Source organism: Bubalus kerabau, chromosome 4, assembly GCF_029407905.1.
Source record: "Bubalus kerabau isolate K-KA32 ecotype Philippines breed swamp buffalo chromosome 4, PCC_UOA_SB_1v2, whole genome shotgun sequence".
Classification (NCBI taxonomy): domain Eukaryota; kingdom Metazoa; phylum Chordata; class Mammalia; order Artiodactyla; family Bovidae; genus Bubalus; species Bubalus kerabau.
Genome location: NC_073627.1, coordinates 166,140,333 through 166,165,547, shown reverse-complemented (window position 1 = coordinate 166,165,547; position 25,215 = coordinate 166,140,333). Strand labels below are relative to the sequence as shown.

Sequence of the window (25,215 nt, the reverse complement as noted above, 5' to 3'; positions counted from 1 at the left end):
CATAGAATAATTTGGCTTGAGACCGGAGACCCCACCAGCTGAAAACAAAACAAATTATGTTCCAAATCTGATCTGGAACTGAGAAGTTAAGAGCCTCCAATTTGAAAATAATCGCATCCGCTGTATCTTCATCCTCCAAATGAGGACTTTCTTCCATTTTAGTTAGTGTGAAATGTTCCTTTTATTTCTGTTCTCCAAGTCTTGACATCACTAAAAATAAGTGACTCAATTACACTTGTGCATAAGCAGCTGGAAAACTACCAGAAATCTTCCCAGATCTAAACGGTGTAAACAGAGATACCAGAGGAGGGAAGGAGGAAACAAGGAAACAAAAGTGAAGTGCACAAGAGAATTTTAAAAATAAAAAGCTACACAAAAGAAGGTCCCAGGGAAGAGCTGTGGAGTGTTAATTCCATGTCTTGGTTCCTGGTAGCATGTCGCAGTCCATAAACCTCTGGGTCCACAAGGCAAACCAGGTGGAAAAAAGGATCAGGAAACTTTATAAACACCTTGCAAATCAACGTGCCCAGCCAAGACACATTCCAACGCTCATCCTGGGAAAATGTTGGCAGACGCCTCCGGTCCGATGCCCCAAGGATCTTGGGGGCCTCATCTACAACTTGAGGACTAATGGGAAAAATGGAAACAGAATCCTGGCTGGCCAGCCAGCCCCAAAATACAACCACAAACCCCCATCAGTTTCCAAAGACTGGTCTTTTGTGGTAGCTCTTAGCTCAGAAGGCACAATTACAAAAATGAAATGTTCCAAACGTCCTATACACCCACAGCATTCTTTCATTTACTGTCTTGGGTGGAAGAATATACTTTGTCTCCTAGAATCCTCTTGCCAGGAAAGAAAAGCAGGTTTGGCCAGCAGAAAACCTGATTGTCTTTATTCCTTCCTCTCTGTTACCCCGGAGAGGAAGGGAAAGGTCAGATCAGCTGTGCGGCTCGGCCATATCACCCTGTGTTGAGCTGAGTGTTCTCTATATGCTTTCGGGGAGAACCTCATTGGAGATGAAAGTAGGTCACCAGGCAGTGAAAGGGGCAGGAGCCTTGACCGAGAATAAAGAGACGCGAGAGCTGGGTTAAACCCGGGGCCTGGAGCCCTCAGTGCTTCCTCTACAAAGTTGGCCAGAGAGGAAAAGGCGAGGGTTTCGCTGGGTGACCTCTCTCTCCTTCTCCCGCTGTCTCTGCCCCTGCTCTGCTCTTGTTTCAATCAGTAAATGAAGTGTCTGTGGGAGCCCAGGAATCTGTGAAGGGACCCGCAAGGGCAGTGGCAGAGAGCTTTCCTCTCCTTCCACACAAAGACAGGCCAAAGGGGAACGGTTTAAATTGCTTCCAGCAGGATTTAGGTTCGCAGGAGGAAAATCTCTCTGAGTACGATGAGCCTCTGGAATGCATTACTAAGGGAGGCAATGGAATCCACTTCAGAGATCTCCGAGGACGCCTTGGAATGCTAATCTTTCCTTAATGGCTAATATTTTGGTGTAATCAGAGGCGGAGGCATGGATGAGCTTTTAAGTCCCTTTCACTCCTGAGATTTGAGTCTGTGCTGGCAAGAAGATGAAATATCCATCGTCCTGTGACATCTTTAGTATCCAAACCCAGCTTTGTGTAGATTGCCTGAGGCTCCTTGGGCATTTGCTCCCCGACTGGTGATCAGGTTTGGGACTTGAGTGTGTAGATCTGGTGGTGGGGGAGGGGGGACTGGGGAAAAAAAGAATCACATTGAAAATAACAGGAGTAAAAGGACCAGCAAGGGACTTGGAGCCAAAATTTTTAGGAAGTGCTGAAATTTGAGTGAGGGAAATGACAATAATCTATCAAATATTCTAAGGGGTAGGAACCCTGCCAGACTGGAAAGCAGAGCCGAGGCTCCCATGCTGGGTAGAAGGAAGATGAAAAGGGAGGATATTAAGAGCAGGAGTCTTAACTTATGGGACCCCTGAGATGCCCAAGCTCACCATAGGTGTGTCAGAGGAGTTGAGGAGGGAGTAAATGAATGAATGAAAAAATGTATTAAAAATGCAATATTAACCATAGTTAACATTCAGAAATTTACAAATGAATCGAAGAATGGCTACAAAGAGATCTTTATAATAATGTATCACTAGTTCAGTTCATTTCAGTTCAGTTGCTCAGTTGTGTCCAACTCTTTCGGACTCCATGGACTGCAGCACGCCAGGCCTCCCTGTCCATCACCAACTCCCGGAGTTTACTCAAACTCATGTCCATTGAGTCGGTGATGCCATCCAACCATCTCATACTCTGTCTTCCCCTTCTCCTCCCACCTTCAATCTTTTCAGCATCAGGGTCTTTTCAAATGAGTCAATAGCCCCTTTTAATTTCTTGGGTGAGAACTAATGGATACGGATTTGGGGGTAAACTTGTGTTTGCTCCTGGAGGGACTTCACATGGGTAAATGAGGGCCATATGTTTGAGCGTTAAGGCCTGGCTCTCAGTGAAGAGCTCATAGATGGATCTAACTGGCAAGACAAGCAGGTGAGTCTGTCTGGTCCCTTGGAGGTCTTAGTACTAAGCTTAGTACTAAGATATGCTTATTGATACACCTGCATTGTGAGAATACTTATCTGTGTAGAGAGTCAGCACCTTTCTTCCTCCAAAGCAATTTTGTTGTTTAAGAGTGCTCATTTCTACTGATTACTTTGGTAGTAACAACCTGTGTGTTTACGTGATGGGAGTTTGGGCTAGCCAACATATTGCTTTCAAGTTGTTTTTTTTTAAACACTTTGCCCTTCCTTTATTATTTTTTAATTTACTTTTTTACGGAAGGATAATTGCTTTACAGAATTTTGTTTTCTGTCAAACCTCAACATGAATCAGCCATAGGTATGCATATATTCCCTTCTTTCTGAATCTCCCTCCCATCTCCCTCCCCATCCCTCCCCTCTAGGTTGATACAGAGCCCCTGTTTAAGTTTTCTGAGCCATACAGCAAATTCCTATTGGCTATCTATTTTGCATATGGTAATATGTTTCCATGTTACTCTTTCCATATATCTCACCCTCTCCTCCCCTCTCCCCATGTCCATAAGTCTATTCTCTATGTCTGTTTCTCCATTGCTGCCCTGTAAATAATTCTTCAGTACCATTTTTCTATATTCCGTATATGTGCATTAGAATACAATATTTATCTTTCTCTCGCTGACTCACTTCACTCTGTATAATAGGTTCTAGGCTCATCCACCTCATCAGAACTGACTCAAATGCATTCCTTATTATGGCTGAGTAATATTCCACTGTGTATATGTACCACAACTTCTTTATCCATTCATCTGTCGATGGACATCTAGGTTGCTTTCATGTTCTAGCTATTGTAAATAGTGCTGCAATGAACAATGGGATACATGTGTCTTTTTCAACCCTGGTTTTCTCAGGTATATGCCTAGGAGTGGGATTGCTGGGTCATATGTTGGTTTTATTCCTAGTTTTTTAAGGAATCTCCATACCATCTTCCATAGTGGCTATATCAATTTACATTCCCACCAACAGTGCAAGAGTATTCCATTTTCTCCAGACCCTCTCCAGCATTTATTTTTTTGTAGACTTTTTATGATGGCCATTCTGACTGGTGTGAGGTGATATCTCATTGTGGTTTTGATTTGCATTTCTCTAGTAATGAGAAGGAGAAGGCAATGGCACCCCACTCCAGTACTCTTGCCTGGAAAATCCTATGGACGGTGGACCCTGGTAGGCTGCAGTCCATGGGGTCGCTAAGAGTCGGACACGACTGAGTGACTTCACTTTCACTTTTCCCTTTCACGCATTGGAGAAGGAAATGGCGGTCCATTCCAGTGTTCTTGCCTAGAGAATCCCAGGGATGGGGGAGCCTGGTGGGCTTTGGTCTGTGGGGTCGCACAGAGTCGGACACAACTGAAGAGACTTAGCAGCAGCAGTAATGAGCAACGTTGAGCATCTTTTCGTGTGTTTCTTAGCCATCTGTGTGTCTTCTTTGGAGAAATGTCTGTTTAGGTCTTTCCCCCACTTTTTGATTGGGTTGTTTGTTTTTCTAGCATTAAATTGTATGAGTTACTTGTACATTTTGGAAATTAATCCTTTGTCAGTTTTATTTGCTATTATTTTTTCCCATTCTGGGGATTATCTTTTTACCTTGATTATAGTTTCCCCTGCTGTGCTTTTCAGTTTAATCAGGTCCTACTTGTTTGTTTTTGTTTTTGTTTTTTCCATTACTCTAGGAGGTGGATCACAGAGGATCTTGCTTTGATTTATGTCATAGAGCATTCTGCCTATGTTTTCCTCTAAGAGTTTTATAGTTTCTGGTCTTACATTTAGGTCTTTAATCCATTTTGAGTTTATCTTTGTGTATGGTGTTAGGAAGTGTTCTAATTTCCTTATTTTACATGTAGCTGTCCAGTTTTCCCAGCACCATTTATTGAAGAGGCTGTCTTTGCCCCATTGTATAATCTTGCCTCCTTTGTCAAAAATTAGGTACCAATAGGTGTATAGGTTTATTTCTGGGCTTTCCATCTTGTTCCATTGGTCTATATTTTTGTTTTTGTGCCAGTACCATACTGTCTTGATGACTGTAGCTTTGTAGTATAATCTGAAGTCAGGAGGGTTGATTCTTGCAGCTCCATTCTTCTTTCTCAAGACTGCTGTGGCTATTCAGGGTCTTTTGTGTTTCCATATGAATTGTGAAATTTTTTGTTCTAGTTCTGTGAAAAATGCTATTGGTAATTTGTTGGGGATTACACTGAATCCATAGATTGCATTTAGTAATATAGTCATTTTCACAATATTGATTCTTCCTACCCAGGAACATGGACTATCTCTCCATCTGTTTATGTCATCTTTGATTTCTTTCATCAGTGTCTTATAATTGTCTGGGTACAGTTCTTTTTTCTCCTTAGGTAAGTTTATTCCTAGATATTTAATTCTTTTTGTTGCAGTGGTGAATGGGATTGATTCCTTAATTTCACTTTCTGATTTTTCATTGTTTGTATATAGAAATGCAAGTGATTTCTGTGTACTGATTTTGTATCCTGCAACCTTGCTAAATTTACTGACTAGCACTAGTAATTTTCTGATACTATCTTTAGGGTTTTCTATGTACAGTATCATGTCATCTGCAAACAGTGAGAGCTTTACTTCTTTTCTGATCTGGATTCTTTTTATACCTTTTTCTTCTCTGATTTCTGTAGCTTGGACATCCAGAACTATGTTGAATAATAGTGGCGAAAGTGGACACCCTTGTCTTGTTCCTGATCTTAGGGGGAATGCTTTCAGTTTTTTACCATTGAGAATAATGTTTGCTGTAAGCTTGTCATATATGGCCTGTACTATGTTGAGATAGGTTCCTTCTGTGCCCATGTTTTGAAGAGTTTTAGTCATAAATGGGTGCTGAATTTTGTCAGAGGATTTTTCAGCAGCCATTGAGATTATCATATGGTTTTTATCTTTCAGCTGGTTAATATGGTGTATCACATTGATTTGCATATATTGAAGAATCCTTGCATTCCTGGAATAAACCCAACTTGATCGTAGTGTATGAGCAGTTCATCAGTGATATTGGCCTGCAGTTTTATTTTTTTGTGTTGTCTTTGTCTGGTTTTGGTATCAGGGTGATGATGGCCTTGTAGAATGAATTTGGAAGTGTTCTTCCCTCTGCAATTTTTTGAAAGAGTTTTAGAAGGATAGGCATTCAGTTCAGTTCAATTGCTCAGTCGTGTCCAACTCTTTTTGACCCCATGGACTTCAGTATGCCAGGCTTCCCTGTCCATCACCAACTCCTGGAGCCTACTCAAACTCACATCCATTTTGTTGGTGATGCCATCCAACCATCTCATCCTCTGTCATCCCCCTCTCCTCCTGCTTTCAATCTTTCCCAGCATCAGGGTCTTTTCAAACGAGTCAGTTCTTTGCATCAGGTGGCCAAAGTATTGGAGTTTCAGCTTTAGCATCAGTCCTTCCAATGAATATTCAGGACTGATTCCCTTTAGGATGGACTGGTTGGATCTCCTTGCAGTCCAAGGGACTCTCAAAAGTCTTCTCCAACACCACAGTTCAAAAGCATCAATTCTTTAGTGCTCAGTTTTCTTTATAGTCCAACTCTCACATCCATACATGACTACTGGAAAAACCATAGCTTTGACTAGATGGACCTTTGTTGATAAAGTAGTGTCTCTGCTTTTTAATATGCTGTCTAGGTTGGTCATAGCTTTTGTTGTAAGGAGCAAGCGTTTTTTAATTTCATGGTCACCATATGCAGTGATTTTGGCACTCAGTTCAGTTCAGTTCAGTTGCTCAGTCATGTCTGACTCTTTGCTCTTCCCTAAATGTTTGATATTCTACTCCTATGAAGCCATCTGGTCCTGGGATTTTGTTTTTTGGGAGATTTTTGATCACAGCTTCAATTTCATTGCTTGTAATTGTGTTGTTCATAATTTCTATTTCTTCCTGGTTCAGTCTTGGAAGATCTTTTCTAAGATCCTGTTCATTTCTTCCATATAGTTTATTTATTGCCATATAGTTGTTCATAATAGTCTCTTATAATCCTTTGTATTTCTGCATTGTCTGTTGTAACCTCTCCTTTTTCATTTTTAATTTTGTTGATTTGATTCTTCTCTCTTTTTTTCTTGATAAGTCTGGCTAAAGGTTTGTCAATTTTGTTTATCTTCTCAAAGAACCATCTTTTAGTTTTATTAATCTTTACTATTGTTTCTTTCATTTCTTTTTCATTTATTTGTTTGGATCTTTATGATTTCTTTCCTTCTACTAATTTTTTTTTTGTTGTTGTTGTTCTTCTTTTTCCAGTTGTTTTAGGTGTAAAGTTAGGTTATCTATTCAATGTTTTTCTTGTTTCTTGAGGTAGGATTGTATTGCTATAAACTTCCCTCTTAGGACTGCTTTTGCTGCATCCCATAGGTTTTGAGTTGTCCTGTTTTCATTGTCATTTGTTTCTAGAAATTTGTGATTTACTTTTTTATTTCTTCAGTAACCTGTTGGTTATTTAGAAACATGTTGTTTAATGTTTGTGTTTCTTACAGCATTTTCTTGTACTTGATATCTAGTCTCATGGTCTTGCGGTCAGAGAAGATGCTTGATATGATTTCAATTTTCTTAAATGTACTGAGGTTTGATCTTTAACCCAAGATGTGGTCTATCCTGGAGAATGTTTCATGTGCACTTGAGAAGGTGTATTCCTCTGCATTTAGATGGAATGCCCTGAAGATATCAATGAGATCCATCTCAACTAATGTATCACTTAAGACTTGTGTTTCCTTATTAGTTTTCTGTTTTGATGATCTGTCCATTGGTGTTAGTGTGGTGTTAAAGTCTCCTACTATTATTGTGTTACTGTTAATTTCTCTTTTTATGTCTATTCCTAGTGCCATTTTCTTAATTGTTTGGGGTTGATTTTGTAGATCTTTTTTCTTCTTTTGTATTTCTTGACCATGTAAGTCCATTTAACATGTGTTGTAAAGCTAGTTTGGTGGTACTGAATTCTCTTAACTTTTGCTTGTCTGAAAAGCTTTTTATTTTTCCATCAATTTGAATGGGATCCTTGCTGGGTACAGTAACCTTGGTTGTAGATTTTTCCCTTTCAGTACTTTAAATATATCCTGCCATTCCCTTCTGGCCTGCAGAATTTCTGCTGAAAGATCAGCTGTTAAGCGTTTGGGGTTTCCTTTGTATGTTACTTGTTGCTTCTCCCTTGCTACTTTTAATATTCTTTCTTTGTGTTTAGTCTTTGTTAGTTTGATTAGTATGTGTCTTGATGTGTTTCTCCTTGGGTTTATCCTGTATGGGATTCTTTGTGCCTCTTGGACTTGATTGACTATTTGCTTTTCCATGTTGGGGAAATTTCCAACTATAATCTCTTCAAAAATTTTCTCATACCCTTTCTTTTTCTCTTCTTCTTCGGGGACCCCTATAATTCGAATATTGGTGTATTTGATATTGTCCCAGAGGTCTCTGAGACTATCCTCAGTTCTTTTCATTCTTTTTACTTTATTCTGCTCTTCAGAAATTATTTCCACCATTTTCTCTTTCAGCTCACTGATTCATTCTTCTGCTTCAGATATTCTGCTATTGATTCCTTCTAGAGTGTTTTTAATTTCAGTAATTGTGTTGTTTGTCTCTGTATGTTTATTCTTTCGTTCTTCTAGGTCTTTGTTAATTGATTCTTGCATTTTCTCCATTTTGCTTTCAAGGTTTTTGATCATTTTTACTATCAATAACCTGTATTCTTTTTCAGGGAGTTTGCCTATTTCCTCTTCATTTATTTGGACTTCTGTGTTTCTAGCTTGTTCCTTCATTTGTGTAGTATTTCTCTGCCTTTTCATTATTATTATTTTTAACTTATTTTGAGATCTTTAACTCATTTGAGGTCTTCTTTTCCCAGGCTTCAGGGCTGAATTCTTTCTTTCTTTTGGTTTCTGCCCTCCTAAGGTTGGTCCAGTGGTTTGTGTAAGCTTCTTATCAGGTGAGATTTGTGCTGAAGTCTTGTGTGTTTGTTCATTTTTCCTCTGATGGGCAAGGCTGAGTGAGGTGGTAATCCTGTCTGCTGATGATTGGGTTTGTATTTTTGTTTTGTTTGTTGTTTAGATGAGGTGTCCTGTACAGGGTGCTACTGGTGGTTGGGTGATGCTGGGTCTTGTATTCCAGTGGTTTCCCTTGTGTGACTTCTCACTATTTGATACCCGCTAGAGAAGGCAATGGCACCCCACTCCAGTACTCTTGCCTGGAAAATCCCATGGGCAGAGAAGCCTGGTAGGCTGCAGTCCATGGGGTCGCGAAGAGTTGGACACGATTGAGTGACTTCACTTTCACTTTTCACTTTCATGCATTGGAGAAGGAAATGGCAACCCGCTCCAGTGCTCTTGCCTGGAGAATCCCAGGGACGGGGGAGCCTGGTTGGCTGCCGTCTATGGGGTCGCACAGAGTCAGACACGACTGAAGCGACTTAGCAGCAGCAGCAGCAGCAGGGTTAGGTCTCTGGTAGTCTAGGGTCTTGGAGTTAGTGCTCCCACTCTGAAGGCTCAGGGCTTGATCTTTGTGCAGTCTGGATGCAAGCACACCTACAGATGATCTCCATTGCAGTGTGGTTTCCAAACAGAATTTGCTCATGGGTTCACTAGATGGGTCATTTTAGAAGCTCCTGGTCACTGGAAAGTCCCATGGGCAGAGGAGCCTGGCGGGCTATAGTCCATGGGGTCACAAAAGAGTTGGATAAGGCTTAGCGACTGAGCACAATAGATGGAACAAGTTAAGATGATGTCATATTGGATTATGATGGGTCCTAAATCCCATGACTGGTGTTTGAAAAATTCAAAAGACTTCCAGTTCAGTGGCTTTCAAGCTATTTTGGCCACATCTTCTATTAAAAAATATAATTTGCATTATGACTACAGTATGCTGAATAAAGCCACTCCCTCTAAAGACATTTGAATCCTAACTTTCAGAACCTGTGAATGTCACTCTGGCCCCTTAGGTCTAGGTCACATAGGTCTCCTCCTTTTGAGGGGAGCACTCAAAAACTCATGGTCTTCAGAATACTTGGGACAGCAAGGAGCAATGGAGAAGGCTACCTTACTTTTTCTGGACTAGGGGACCCTGAGGGACTGATTCTGCACACACTCCGAGGCTGGGAGGCACACCCTCTATTATTATTTTTAAATTGAGTTGCTTTAATGGAAGCATAGTTGATTTACAATATCATGTTCATTTCAGATGTACTATGTACAACATAGTGATTCAACATTTTTATAGCATATACTCCATATAACATTATTATGTGATATTGGTTATTTTCCCTATGTTGTATATTACTTCTTTGTACCATTTATTTTATGCCTTGTAGTTTATAACTCTGAATTCCCTCCCCCTATTGTGTCTTTGCCCCACCTCTCTTCCCACTTCCGGTTTGTGAGTTTTTGAGTTAACAAGCAAAGAGAGGTGATTAGCCACCTTTTCCCTTGTATTTCACAGTGACATTCATGCAAAATTGTCCTTGTTCCATGAACTAGGCTGAGGAAAGGTGAGTTGAGGACAGATAAGACAGGGTTCCTGCCATCAAAGCAATCTATTCAGGAATAGCCACTTGCTTGCTTCAGGCTTCACTGTGGTGAAACCCAGGCAGAGAGGACAGAGGGAAAGAATCCACTGGTGATGAGCAACATGACCCCTGGCATCCCACTTTGTTTGACTAAGACACTGATGTAATGAGAGAACATAGTTGATGGAGGTTAGCAAAAGTCAGAACCCTTGGAGAGAGAGAGTTAATATTAATACACCATACCATTTGCTTTCTTTCCCCACAGGCAGACTTTTAACTGGAATATTTGAAACCCCATCATTCTCTAAGATGAAGAACTAGCTGTGTAAAACCAGTTTGAGACCACAGCAGCCAAGGAGCTCTAAGACACTACGTAAGTATTTAAACTTGGGCTTTTTCCCTTGATGCCTCTCATCAGAATGACTTTAAAAATTTCTTAGCTGTGTTGGGTCTTAGTTGCAGCATGCAAGATTTTTAGTTCTGGTATGTGAACTCGTAGTTGTGGCGTGTGGGATCTAGTTCCCTTACCAGGATCTCACCCAGGCCTCTGGCGTTGGGAACATGGAGTCTTAGCCTCTGGACCGCCAGGTCCCCAGAAAGGCTTTAAAGCAAGAGGCTCTGTGATTTTTCTGCTCCATGGGAATGGGTGGAGTGACATTATGGTTGAACGGCAGGGATGATGTTAATGACCCAGGGCTGGGAGTTGTTGAACTAGTGGTAATTGTCTGAATCCCACCACTGACATTTCTAGGAAGGAATTTTGGCCCTAATGATTTTGGCTGCAAAAAGTTGGTAAGATAACCTTCTCTTCCCCCTTCCCATTTTCAGCTCCTCTGGGGAAGAGGAAAACCCCAGACACCAGCTTTCTGGTAACACAAGAAGCTTCCCATAACAGTGTACTATAAATTATAATGAGCACGACCCTTCTCTTTCTCTTCCTCTTTGTTTCGCTCCCTGAGCAATATTGTAAGAGTCTACACAATCTCATAAGGGACTTGGCTGGCAATCAGTGGAAGAGACTGTTCCTTTGGCAGCAGCTCCAAGTGACTAGACTAGCCTAATGTATTCCTTTTTGCTTAGTTTCTACAAAATCATATTGTGGTTCTATGCAGCTGAGGGGCTGGAGGAAGAAACCCAGGTATAGAGAAAGTTAAGGCACAAACTGCCAAGGCCACTCAGCTAGTATTATTTCACCCATGTTAAATCACGGGCCCAGACTCAAGAAGCAGAGTTGCTTTCCCCTTGGGACATGGTCTCTGGGCAGAAGGTGAGATCCAGGGTCTCTGGTTGACCCAGAGGCAGCTGGGGCTGTGATGAGAGTCTCCAGAGATAAAATATTCTGTGTGGCACATCCCTCGTCAACGCCACCTTTTGTCTCTCAAAATCTGAATCTGTTGGGACTGGAGGATGCACTTTGCACAAACACCCTTGGAAACAAAGACCACCCAGCAATTTGCTCGAGTGAACTTCTTTGTGAAAGCCACTTTTGCCTATCTTGGAGCCATAAGAAGTGACTTTTCTTAATTCCAACACTCGCTACCCATGCGATCTAGGGCACGGTGTTAGCTTTTCTGCTCCCCAGTCTCTTATTTGTAACAGGATGGGGGAATGTGAATGATCTCCAAGTTCCGTGTGTTGCTCCCTTAGAAAGAGCCGATGAAAGCAAGCCTTGTTTTCTGGAAGGTGCATTATTAGCAAATATTTCCCCCACGTCCTGAAAACCAAATAAATACACAGACTTTTATCAAAACTTAATTGAGTTTTCTAATCATGATCTTAAATTTTCTTTTGTAGAAAGTGAAACAAATTCAAGCCAAATGTATTCTCACATGAAAGAAGTCAAGCTTAGTAAATTGTAGTGAGAGGGGTCAGCCTGGGTGGGTCCCCCTCAGAGGCTGGACCACATCCACAGATACTGCAAAACAGTTCAGTCCAGCATAAAAGCAAGGCTCACAGCATGTGCATGTCTGGCTCTAATGGCCTCTTGAAAGCTTTTTTGCCTGCTCCATGTACTAGGTAGTTCATTAAGAGGAGAGCTTCCACCCATATCCACAGTTTTAGCTCTCAACAGCCTACTCTGAATTGTTCATTGATGCCATTTTGTTGCAGCTCCATCCTGCTACTCACCTTGGTGTTTATTCTTTTGTTTCTCTACTTGCTTTGCCCTTTGGACTTGATGGTAGGTATTGTGGTCCCAACTGAGTTTCCTTCCATAAGACTTTATTTCACCCAGATATTCTGCTTTAGGCCTCCTTGATTGAACCTGGCCTTGATCTCTCCCCATGTGAACTCTGCCACCACTTTTAGTTAACTTCCTTGAGCAGCTCCTGAACATGGTCATACTTAATAGGTAAATGAAGTGCAAATAGTTAGAATTAAGAGGCTAAGAGGATTTTAACAAAGTTTATGATGGATGCGCAGAGAACATAGAGCAGGTGATACTCCAAGAACCAAGGTATATACTGGGAATCAAGGATGGACAGTAGGGACCCAGCTACTGAACCGGAGTTCAGGGTTTGGGCTCTAGTTCACCATGGTTGTGATGGTAGGGTTCGAATGGAATCAACTTTCTAATGGCTCCAGAGATCTTGCAGGTCTATAATAATGATACCTTTTAAAAAATAACACATAAGCATTTTTACTTATTGATCCATAATAATTACATTTCAAGTAAGGAATTCTAGCAACAGTGAGGTATTCTGCAGATAGTCTGCAATCTCTGAAGACCTATAATCATGACAGTCAGTCTGGCTTGGTACCTCCTTGGGCTCTGCTCCTTTTACCTTGCTTTTCACTGCAGGTGGCAAGTCTAACTCACCTGGTTCAAATACAAGTCTAAGTCAGTTTGTCCATGTTAAACTAGGTCTTAAGAAACTGTGATGCTTTCAGGCTTTCTGGACCAGGTCATCAACATGCAGTCAAGGTTTCCTCTTGTGAAACAGCCAATAGAAGGGCTGTCATTGAGGGCAGTGAGTTGGACTATAGGTGAGAGAGTTGGGCAGCATGGTAGCATGGCGGAATGGGGAAGGAGTCTAGTGCATGAGCCAGGAATGAGTTAGGGGGGATGGCACTTGCTGGGGACTCAAAAAGTATTTGGGAATTAATACATGAATAAACTATTGTTTCCAATTTCTCCCAGACTTAGCATGTAGGATTAAGGCTAATGATTCAAACTGATGTATCCAGTTATGACTGAACCATCCACAGAGGTGATTCACCATTGAGTCCTATGAATCCTACTTTTATCTCTAACTCCAGTTCTGGTTGATCTTTTGGGGCAGGTTGAGTTGTGGGGAGGGAGAGGTGTGAGGAGGCAGAGGTGCACCCTGGGTAGGGCTTTGCCGGGCAGTGTTTTTCAGAGCCAGCGTATTTCTGGCAAAAAGTATTACTTTCTAGAAACGTGTCTATTTGCAATGTTGATCTAATACAACATTAACTTCTGAAACATTTGTACTCATTTTGCCAATTCTCCAAACTTAAGAATGGAGTTAATAAAGTAATAGAGACATTTTAGATGGGGAAGTTCTACTTAAACAATGGCCACATGTGTTTAATTTTCCACTTGCTTCCTAAATTTCTATGCCTGCAAAGAGCCTTGGAAATCACAACCTCTTGTTTATGGACAAGAAAACTTAGGTTGTGAGCAGAGAATTTGTTCAAGGTCATATGGGTATCAAGGGAAAAAGCAGGATCAGGATCCGAGGCCTCAGACTTCCAGAAAGTGCCACTTTAACCCTATTCTGATCTTCTAATTCACGAGTGGATGCCATCGAGGGATTTTGAGAAACTGCTTTAGCATCAGAGACCAATCAGCTTTGTTCCAGCTCATACCATGACTTTGCCTCAGTAGGTAAGTGCAGCCATGTAGAATCATGGTCTTTTTTCTTTTTTAGGGGAATTTCAAAAGGTCGGGTGAAGCAGTGCATGCATGTTAAGTCACTTTAGTCATGTCCAACTTTTTGTGGCCTATGGACTGTAGCCCATCAGGCTTCTCTGTCCATGGGATTTTCAAGCCAAGAATACTGCAGTGGGTTGCCTTTCCCTCCTCTTTGCATGCATGACTGAGCATGCACACAATTCCATATAATATGTATCTTATAAGCTGATATTTCATCTTATATCAACTATTTTGTGCTATGCTGTCATTTATCATAATAAGCTGATTCACTCACAAGCGCATTCCACAAATACTTGTGAACGTTGTCAATCAGCACCATTTTAGGGACCAGAGGGCTTAATGGTAATGAACAAGGCATCCTCAATCCTTGTTCTTACAGAGCCTGCAGCCTAGTAAAGGATTTGGAAAGCTATTTTTAAAGTCCCACTTCATTGTTCCTATCCAAAGTCCCCTGTAGACTATATCCTTGTCCAACTCCCTGCTGTGACATTCTATTAGATAAAACACACTTCAGCCGAGTGAAAACATACTTCAGAAGAGTGAAACACTTTCCCCCAATTTAACCCTTGGTCAAATATTTCTTGGAGAAGCAGCTCTACAAACTCAGAAATCAAAGCGAGAGGAGGTAGATAAGCCTTAAGTATCAGGAAAGTATGGAAACTGCCCAGAGCAGAAAAGTGACTTGGTCAAGACCTCAAATATTGGTAAAGTCAGGAAGGGAACCAGATCCCTCGGCTCTTACTTTATTTCTCTTTTACAAGAATGGAATCTTCTAAAATTCAGAAACATCCCTAAAGATTTGAGCCCTGCCTTTACACAAAAGGAAAACCTTCTGACAGTACCCATCACTCACCCCCAGCCTTGAGTCTATTTGCTTCCTGCTCTCACCCTGTGGTGATGAGCGACTTAGTCACTAAGTCGTGTCCAACTCTTGTGAGCCCATGGACTGTAGACCACCAGGCTCCTCTGTCCATGGGATTTCCCAGGCAGGAATGGTGGAATGGGTTGCCATTTTCTTCTCCAAGGGATCTTCCCAACCCAGGGATCTAGCCTTCATCTCTTGCACCTCCTGCATTGCGGGTAGTTTATGCACTGCTGGGCCACCATCTTATATCCCCTATTTTGTACTAAGCTATTATTTATCATAATAAACTGGTTCATTCACAAGTATATTCCACAAATACTTGTGAATGTCAATCAGCACCCTTTTAGAGACCAGAGTGTTTAATGGTGATGAATAAGGCATCCTCAATTCTTGGTCTTATGGATCCTTCAGCCTAGTAAAGGGTTTGGAAAGTTGTTTTTGCCAAGTCACCCTAGGACTTGGCAATCTCCCTTGTACAAAGTAGGCATTCAATACACTTGTTACAATTGAGCAAATGAATGAGTGTTGTGGACATTAATGTATAGTATGAACTTAAGTTGATCATTCACAGACACATATGAAGCACAATTTGGAAATTCACCCATGATGGTCCTAGATGAGCTTTGGGTAGGTTTTTTGAAAATTCTGTTAAATTACACAAGAAAGGAAAATGAAAGCTATTTCTATGTAGTCTTTCTCTCCATAAGTGAAACTGAAAATGGGTTTTTGATGTAGAGTGTCAGGCTGGTCTCCAAGACTATAAGATCACCTTCAAACTGACTACCAGTTTCTGAAAAGAGGGTAGATATGAATGATTAATACCTTCTTTTAAACACTGGTCAGTCTGGAAGAAACAGAAAGACATTTGAAGGGAATGGGGAGATATAGAAAAAAGAAATATATTGGTATATTACTGTTTACAAAACATTTTAATAGCCATTGTCTCATAGGAGACAAAAATTCTGTAAATGCTATTGTTATTCCCATTTTACAGATGAAGACACTGAAGCATAAGAGTATAAGCTAGGAAATGTCATGGCCTGCATTCAAAGAGAGTTCTCCTGACTTTAGAGTTGGTGCTTTTTTAAGCGTCTCACCCTTCTTTGTACACATGACAACATCGCAGCCACCTGCATGCGTACAGCCTTTCATCCATGAATCACGACGTGGGAGATTTTGCGGTGAATCTGTCTTAAAAATGATGGATGCTGTACATCAGTGCACATTTCCTATTTTAGTTGACAGCATCACCTTGTGGATGAAAATACATCTGGTGTGTGTTTTTATTTGTAAATATATGTATACTCTGTCGATTAGGGATAATGAGCCAAGCTATTATGCTGTCAATCAGAAGTGTTTTGGGGTTGAACTTCTTTACCAGAATTTATTTTTTAGTAATCAACTAATAAAGAAAGGTCAAATAATAATAGTTAACTGATGAGAGAACAGAATGGAAGCCGTTGTGCTTCTGGCCACTTTGGTTAAAACTTACTGCCGTTTTGCTAGCTTAATTAACATTTTGTTTGAAAAGTGGGGATTAGAATTATAGTATTTGTAGCTTTGTGGTGAGAATTAAAAGGGCAAAATAAAATAACAGCAGCTTAGCAGAATCTCATTGTTTAAAACAAAAGAATGATAGGGTCTCAAGTCCAAAAGTCTTGAAGTTCTGCATTTCAACTCTATGTGATTTTAAAACTCTCTTAACCTTTAAAACTCTCTTTATCTCTAACATAGAGAAAACAATGCCAAGCTTGTGGAATGGTCATCAAATACTGGGTAAGATTATAAGAGACAGAGCCCCCGTGCATTGAAAGACAGGGGGTGAAAACTCCAGGACATCCATCCAGTGTGGACAGAGTCCTCACCACTTAAGCAAAAATATAGATACATTTTAGCAGGCATCTTAGCTGGTTTGGGTTCTTTTCCTGCTGCAGTTTTTGGTAGACAAACAGGCTTATAGAAAACATTTTTATTATCCACAGTGAGAAATGACAAATACCCTATTTTTCCCTAAAAGGTTTTACAAATGAGAACAAAACTAACATCCCAACTTCTCAGTAGCAAAGTGGGGGCAGTTTATTCCAATGAATAGATTATTAACAATTATAATAGATTATAATTAATTCCAAATTTAATAATTTGGCAATTTATTACTAACTTCAATGCTTATTTGATAGAGGATTTGGCAATCTGAATTCTACGTGCTGTCCTGATTAAATGTTTCCTGCACAAGTTTCCTTGGAACAAAGTTTTGCTTTTGTTTTTTGTTTTTTTTTTTAATTACCCTTGTCTTGTAAGAGAAAGCCTTTTGGGGCAATCCATGCACAGTGGGAATGGAGTGTAAGTAATGGCTCATGGTCATAGAGTGAAAAGAGCCGGCCTCCTTAGCTGTACCACACTAGCGTCTCTACAGACTGCCAGCCTCCATACCTATGCCAGCCTCCATCCCTGCATCACCGCGTCCCCTCATCCCCTCCTGTATCCCCCATCCGCCCACAGCCCAGCCCTCAGAGCTGGGGGTCTTCAGGGCAAATTTTCAGTTTGAATTTCCCGGCTTTTGTCAGTTTCTGTCAGAGCCCTAGCCACCTTCTCCCACTGCCTGCGGTGGCTTTGTTTTCCCTTCTCCTGCATTTGCTCCTCGTTAGCCTGCGTCCCGTGTCGGCGCGTTTACCGTCGCTGACAGATGGTCGGGGGGCTGGGAGTGGGGCTGCCGTGGCTCCGGGCCAAAGGATGTGCCTCCCGCCGGAATGCACGGCCCACAAACTCCTCCCTGAAGCCTCGTCCCTTCGGTTTGGTTCTGTGGGCGTGTTTGTATGTGCCGGTGCCCACGTGGCATGTTTTGTTGTGGTGGTGGCGGTGGCTGTGGCTGTTTTTGTTGTTATTTGGGCCAATGACAACAGAGGCCTCGCTGGCTGGCGGCTGCTTTCCACTCTTGGCAGTTTCCAGACTCCCAGACAGGAAATTCTCCTAACGATTGCAGCTGTGAATTGGCCCATTTTTCTGGAAAGGGGATGAAGACAAGAGTTCTGTGGGATCTTTTGCTTCTCTCGCACAAGCAGGGACACGTTGAGCACAAACAGGGACCTGCAAGGAGATGGGGGTTGAACTGCAGTGGGGCTGGGAGGAGAGAATGTGCCCTTGGAGCATGCGCAGTGGAGCTCCCCGCGTCCTGATGTCAAATTGCCCCGCGAGTGACACTGCTCTGGGTCCCGCTGGGGATTCGGCAGTTTGAACCCATTTGACAGCCAATAGAGACTCACTTCCATTCATTTTTTTTTTTTTTTTTTTCAGCGAAAATCCCAGAGCTCGCTCTGTGGCTGGTGGTTTACTGTGGAGTGGGGATGCGCCAGAAAACAAAACTGGCAAGGTGTAAGCCTGATGGAACTAACAACTGGGTAGACAAAGTACAAGTAAGCAAACACATACCACAGTCACACCCTTTGGCAGTGTTTTCCATGCAGCTTAACAGGCTGCCATGATAGAGATGGATGGTGATGGTGATGATGGTTCCAATTTTTAATGTGTTCTTCTTAATGTGCCAAGTGCTGTTCTGAAGGCATTTCTCACTTCATAATATCTCTTTGGGATGAATACTATGCAAAAGGACATTTGGAGTGATCAGGAAAGGTCTCTCTAAGGACAAGAAATCTGAATTGAGATGTGGAGGACACAAAAGAACCAGCCATTTAAAGAGCCAAGGGGAGGGGACTGCAAGGACGAAGGTCCTGAGGTGGAGCAGAGCTTAAGTGTATCCAGGTCACTGAGAAAGACCTATAGGACAGGGGTGACCTGACCTGTGGGACAGGGTACAGAGGTAAGATGGTGACCAGAGTGGGAATTGGGGAGACTGGAATGGTATGGGGTGAACTTTTGAAGTAGTCAGGGCCCTTGTGAGGACCAGGTCCTAGAAAGGGAAATGAGAATGGGAAGCCATCGTTGGATTCAGAGCTGAGAAGAGACATGATTGGAATTACATTTTTGTTTGTTTGTTTGTTTCAATTGTTTATTAACTGACCAGATTACAAAAATAATCCTGGTAGATACCTTAGTTAATCCTTCTAATAAGCCTGTTGATCTGGTCTTCCCTGTTGCCAGCATCTCCACCTTCTACAAAATGAATGGTCTTTTTCTTCATTCCAGTTCATGGAAAAGACAATTTAAAGGGCCATAGGAAGTTGTTTGCTTCTTTGAAATGTTTTCCAATGGTATAGATCTCATGAATCAGATCCTCCGTGCAGATGATTCCGTATTTCCCAAGAGATGGAGCAATCAGTGCGTTGTCTGTCGGGGCAATTCACTTTTGTTGATTTTGCCATAACCACGCTTGTAGATCAATTCATTTACAGACTTCAGATTTGGGTACCCCCAGCTCAACATTCCAGAGAAGGCAATGGCACCCCACTCCAGTACTCTTGCCTGGAGAATCCCATGGACGGAGGAGCCTGGTAGTCTCCAGTCCATGGGGTCGCTAAGAGTCGGGCATGACTGAGCGACTTCACTTTCACTTTTCACTTTTATGCGTTGGAGAAGGAAATGGCAACTCACTCCAGTATTCTTGCTTGGAGAATCCCAGGGACAGAGGAGCCTAGTGGGCTGCTGTTTATGGGGTTGCACAGAGTCAGACATGACTGAAGCGACTTAGCAGCAGCAGCAGCAGCAGCAGCTCAACATTCAGAAAACTAAGATCATGGCATCTGGTCCCAACACTTCATGGGAAATAGATAGGGAAACAGTGGAAACAGTGTTAGACTTTATTTTTTGGGGCTCCAAAATTACAGATGGTGATTGCAGCCATGAAATTAAAAGATGCTTACTCCTTGGAAGGAAACTTATGACCAACCTAGATAGCATATTCAAAAGCAGAGACATTACTTTGCCAACAAAGGCCCATCTAGTCAAGGCTATGGTTTTTCCACTGGTCATGTATGGATGTGAGAGTTGAACTGTGAAGAAAGCTGAGCACTGAAGAATGGATGCTTTTGAACTGTGGTATTGGAGAAGACTCTTGAGAGTCCCTTGGACTGCAAGGAGATCAAACCAGTCCATTCTAAAGGAGATCAGTCCTGGTTGTGCATTGGAAGGACTGATGCCAAAGCTGAAACTCCAGTACTTTGGCCACTTCATGCAAAGAGTTGACTCATTGAAAAAGACTCTGATGCTGGGAGGGATTGGGGGACAGGAGGAGAAGGGGACGACAGAGGATGAGATGGCTGGATGGTATCACCGACTCAATGGACATGAGTTTGAGTGAACTTCGGGAGTGGGTGATGGACAGGGACTCCTGGATTGCTGTGATTCATGGGGTCGCAAAGAGTCGGACACGACTGAGCGACTAAACTGAACTGAACTCAACTGATGCAATGTATGACTCCACAATTCTTAGCATGTTAATTGATGCCTTGTTGAGCTTCACAAAGATGCCATTGAAGATCTGCCAGAGGCGAAGGAGCTGCAGCACCTTTCAAACCTTTGGGCTCACACCGTTGATACCTCTGATCCTCATGACAAATGCCAATTTGGGTTCCATGAGTACATAGAAGTTGCCAGCTTTTCATGCCATCCTAGCCATTCGAATTTCAGTTCTGTACATCTGTCTGTTTTCCTTGTGGTAATGCTTAGCTTTTTCATAGATAAGCTTCCTCCTTCCCTTTCGAAGCATCTTTTGGGAAAACTTCTTTCTCAGGCACTTGATCTTAAGCTCTGCGAAATTCTTTTGCTTTTTCTTAAGGGTTTCTGGCACACCAGGAACCTTTTTTTTCTTCTCTTCTGCACTCTCCAAGGTTCCAGCTGGGAAAGAGGCTGGAGTTACATTTTTAAAAGCTTTGTTCATCTGTATTGGGGAACATGAAATGAATTGGATCATACAATGTGGAAGTGGAAGTATGGAGGCTATCACTGGCAAGAAATGATGGTGACATGACTAAAGATGGTAACTATAGACATGGAGAAGTGGACGATTAGGTCTCCCTCTTGCAGGTGGACACACGAAGAGAGGTTGCTCAGCTAAGTTGATGAGGTCTTGAGACTGAGTAGTCATGGGAGCACCCCACTTTCTGACTCTGGACATTTGATGGTGGCAGATGTGACATTCACTGGGATGGAAAGGACTGATGATGGGCCAAGGGTTCCTCCACAGACAAAGAGTGTACCTGCTTTGTACACTGGAAAGGTCAGTGTCCAGTGAGGAAATCTGAAGCCTGGGATGAAAAAGAAATACCTTCCACTGAGAGGGAAAAAAGAACGACTGTATGATAGCAGGAGAATAATCACCTTACCTTTGTGAGATGATGTTGTATACTTTAACATCTGTATCTTGTCTTATTTGTTCTTCACTCTAATATTGTGCTAGCATTATGATTGTTTCAATTTAAAGAAGGAGAAAATGAGACTTACAGAAGTGAACTGACTTTTCATGGTCTTGTAGTTGGTAATACTAGTTATTGTCAACATGCATGGAAAACTAACTTTGCACCAAGCACTGGTTCTACATATTTTACATATGCTGGGTCTTCATAATCAACTAAGGTAGATATTACTTTTACCCCATTTTGCAGAAGGGAAACTGAGGCACAGAATGCTTAAATAATTTGTTCAAGGTTATATAACTATCAGAATGTAACTATTTCTTTTATTATTATCATTACTTTAGTTTTTGGCCACGCTGGGTCTTTGTTGTGGCATGTGGGCTTTCCCTAGTTGTGGTGCGAGGGGGCTTCTCAGTGCAATTCACAGACTTCTCTAGTTGTGTTGCATGGGCTCTAGAGCATGGCCTTAGTAGTTGGGTTCAAGGGCTTGGTTGCCCCGTGGCATGTGAAATCTTCCCACACCAGGGATTAAGCCTGTGTTCCCGGCATTGGAGGGTGGATTCTCAACTCCTGGACCATTAGGGAAACCTCAGAATATTATTTATCTCTAAATAACAAAACTAAGTTCCAAGTCTGGCTCCCTATTTGTGTTGTAAACCACCATGCTGTACTAGGTATGATTGAATTAGGGCTCTGAATCTCATAACCTCTTACTATTCTGAGATGTTTCCTTGGTACTACTTTTGAAGATTACTCTTCTTCTCCCGTGAATTTGTATATCTAGGTCATCTACAGGTTTGCTATAGATAGCTAGATGACTGTTCCTCAAATATTTTCCTCCAAAGACTATATAGCATCATGATGTAACATCTGAAAACAACTCTTTTGTTGAAGGGACATATCTGTTAATCCTATCAAAATTAAAAACAGAAAAGAAAACCTATGAACTAATTTGATCTACATTTGTTGATTGATCAGAAACCATTTTTTTGTTCTGACTTTAAAATTAATATATGCATCTTGGAATAGGACTTCCCATTTTCTTGACAGTCCTAGGGCCAAGTAGGAAGAAGGCACGCAGACATTATATTAGTTTCATGTTCCTGTCTCATAAAAGATGGTCCATGCACATAGCAAAGAAGAAAGAATTAGGCCACAGACAATCCCCATATATTTCTTGATAAGGTTCTGTGGGTGATCGTCTTGGCAGCATATTGAATGTACTTCCTATCATATTTCTTCATTGAAGGCAGATAGGAGAGTGATTACTCCAGCCTTCTTTGTGCATATGTATCTGATCAAGTTCTCTGACTGCAAGTGTGAGTATGATGATGAACACGCATTCTGGCACTTCACAGCCTCCCAGAAAGTGGTTCTGTTCCTGAGTAGGGTTGAAATAACCACAGGCAATTTTTTTTTTTTTTTTTTTGCTGTTGGTTAGTTGAGTAAGCATGGCGTTAGGTCCTCATTCTGCTCATTCTGAAAATGTTCTATTGGTTTCTTGTACCCAGTTGGTGGTGAACAGCTGCCTCACCAGGGTGTTTGTTCTGCAGATGAGGTGAGATGATTTCTCCATCTTGGCCTTCATTCAATCAGGTAGCTAGGACAAGAGAGGCAAAATGCTTACCTTATACTTATAAAAAGTACTGCACAAAGCTGCTTCATGTTTTACCCAAAATATGCTCCTCCGTTAGGCTTGGGAAACATTACATTCTGTTTCTGCTGTGTATTGTCATACAAAAAGCTCTGATGAGGCCTATGGTAAAGAAACATGTTTGATTTTGCTGAACGTGGTCCTTCCCAAACTATCTACTGTCATCTATGCTGACAATCATTTGTGTGAATCATGCCCCAGCCAGATCATTCTTTAGCCCATTCAAGGTGTATTGAGGGACTTCCTTCCCTGGTGGTCCAGTGGTTAAGAATCCACCTAGTATTGCAGGGGACAGGGGCTTGATCCCTGGTCGGAGAACTAAAATCCCACATGCCGCTGAGCAACTGAGCCAGTACGTTACAGCTGGAGAGTCTGTGCACCCCAACAATGATCCTGCGTGTTGCAGCTATGACCCAACTACAGTATGGCTACAGCCAAAGAAATAAATAAACATTAAAAAAAAAAAACAATGTGTTGGAATCAAACTCCTTAAAATAAAGCTCATGAACTGACTTAGTCCATTAGAAATTCTGTAATTTGGGGCAAAATTCTTAAATTCCTTTGGTTCTTTCATTTGTAAAATGGGAAAATGAATATTTTCTCAATAGTTGATTGTGATTTGTTTATTTATTAGTGAATATATTCATTAAATATTTATTGAATATCTTCTCCATGCCAAGTATTGTACTGGGGACTGGGGATTCAGGAGTTAGCCAACTGTATTAGTCAGAGTTTTCTAGAGAAATAGAACTGGTAGGAGAGATAGACAGATATAGAATAAATCATAGATATATATTATAAGGAATTGGCTCATGTATTAATAGTTATGGAGGTTGAAATATGCCAACTGCAAGCTGGAGACCCAGGAATTCTGTAATATAATTCAACCCAAGTTCAAAGACCTGAAAATATGAAGTTATGAGGCAGAAGAAGATCATGTCCACCCTCAGGCATGAAAGGTCAAATTTTTCCTTTTTCTGCCTTTTTGGGCCCTCAAGGGATTGGATGATGTCCACCACATTGAGGAGAGCAATTTACTTTACTGGATCCATGGATTCGAATGTTAATTTCATCTGGAAACACCCTCACAGACACATGTAGAAATAATATTTGCCAAATATATGAGCACCCCTTAAGTTAGCCAAGCTGCCATGTAAAGTTAACCATCGCACCAAACCACTTGGAGTTGAATTGTTTAGTCACAAGATGTCCCTGATCGACCTTTTGCCCTCATACCATCCCAAGGCATCAGTTTCCGGTCCTAGTTTTTGGTATTACATAGCAAGAGAGATTCACCAGCAAGGCTGGTCTGTGGCAGACTAGGACAGATGTTTTCTGAACCTCCAAGCAGAAAGGAGTGTAACTCACAGCCTGGATGGGTAATGTAATATGTGCCAAGATGAAGACAAGCTATTTATCAAGGCTTCTCCTACAAACGTTTTAAAAACGCTATTCTGACTTCTACCCTTTGTACTGTTTATTTTTTTTTAATCTTTTAGTATTCAATCTTTGTTCTTTCATTTGAGAAATTTATTTTTAAAAATTGACATATGAAAGAGTTTCCTTTGCAGATGAATATATTACTAAGGGGAAAGGGGAAGAAGTGGAAATGGCAGGTTCACTTGTGTCCTGTGTTATTACTGGTCCCAAGATGGAGAAGATGCTTGGTCTCCTCACCTCCTCTTTCCCTCCTGATGCCCTTCTAGACTTAAAGGGAGCCCTTTTAAAAGAGATCACCCTTGAGGAAAGCACTAAATTAACCATACAGTCAACATAAGGCCTTGGTAGCTAGACAGAGGCCTTATTGATAATCATGCTTTTGCTTGTGGTTCACTGACTCCTTGCTTACCTTTTTAAGAGGTTGGTCTAATAAACTCGTCTATACTCATGGCATGTCCTGTTCAGAGCTTCTGGCTCATAGATCCAGGGTAACGTGTAATGCTTGCAGATGGGGTGGGTACAAGAATTAAAAACAAAAAGAGACCTACATCTTCATCTGTGTGATTACTCAGATGGAGAGCAAGAGGACTAAAATAGATGACTGTAAACGGGAATTCAGTGGGAATGGAAAAGCTAACAACTTGTTGGCCTTTTGTTGTGTATTGCTCCTAAACAGGGTTTCTCAGACTCCATACAATTGGCATTTGGGGCATAATTCTTGGTGTGTGGGTGTTGTCCTGTAGATTGTACACTGTTTAGCGTAATCCCTGTTCTCTGCCCACTCAGTACCAGTAGCAACTGTTTCCAGGCATTGTCAAATGTTCCCAGGGGACAGGGACAAAATCATCCACTTTCTATTAGGGGTTACAAGCAGACTTAATACAGAAGCTGGCTCAATTTGTGCTATTTTCTTAACATTAATACCTTTTAAAAACATTTTGGCTGTGCTGGGTCTTCATTGTGGTGGATGGGGGTTTTCTCTAGATGCAGTGTGTGGGCTTCTCCTTGTGGT

The 25,215-nt window shown here is 41.5% G+C and overlaps 1 long non-coding RNA gene and 1 pseudogene across 2 annotated transcripts; one reads left to right on the top strand and one right to left on the bottom strand.

The window, feature by feature from the left end:
- The first annotated feature begins 1,409 nt into the window (after window positions 1-1,409).
- Window positions 1,410-17,037, top strand: LOC129650599 (uncharacterized). Of its 2 annotated transcripts, none has more exons than XR_008713860.1 (4): window positions 1,410-1,666; window positions 10,307-10,414; window positions 13,802-13,891; window positions 15,799-17,037. It is a non-coding gene; the product is annotated as an uncharacterized LOC129650599 (long non-coding RNA). The 2 variants fall into 2 exon arrangements; XR_008713861.1 differs by lacking the exon at window positions 1,410-1,666 and adding an exon at window positions 2,393-2,505.
- Window positions 17,038-18,849: 1,812 nt separating this feature from the next.
- Window positions 18,850-20,577, bottom strand: LOC129651768 (60S ribosomal protein L7-like; annotated as a pseudogene).
- Between the last annotated feature and the right edge of the window lie 4,638 nt (window positions 20,578-25,215).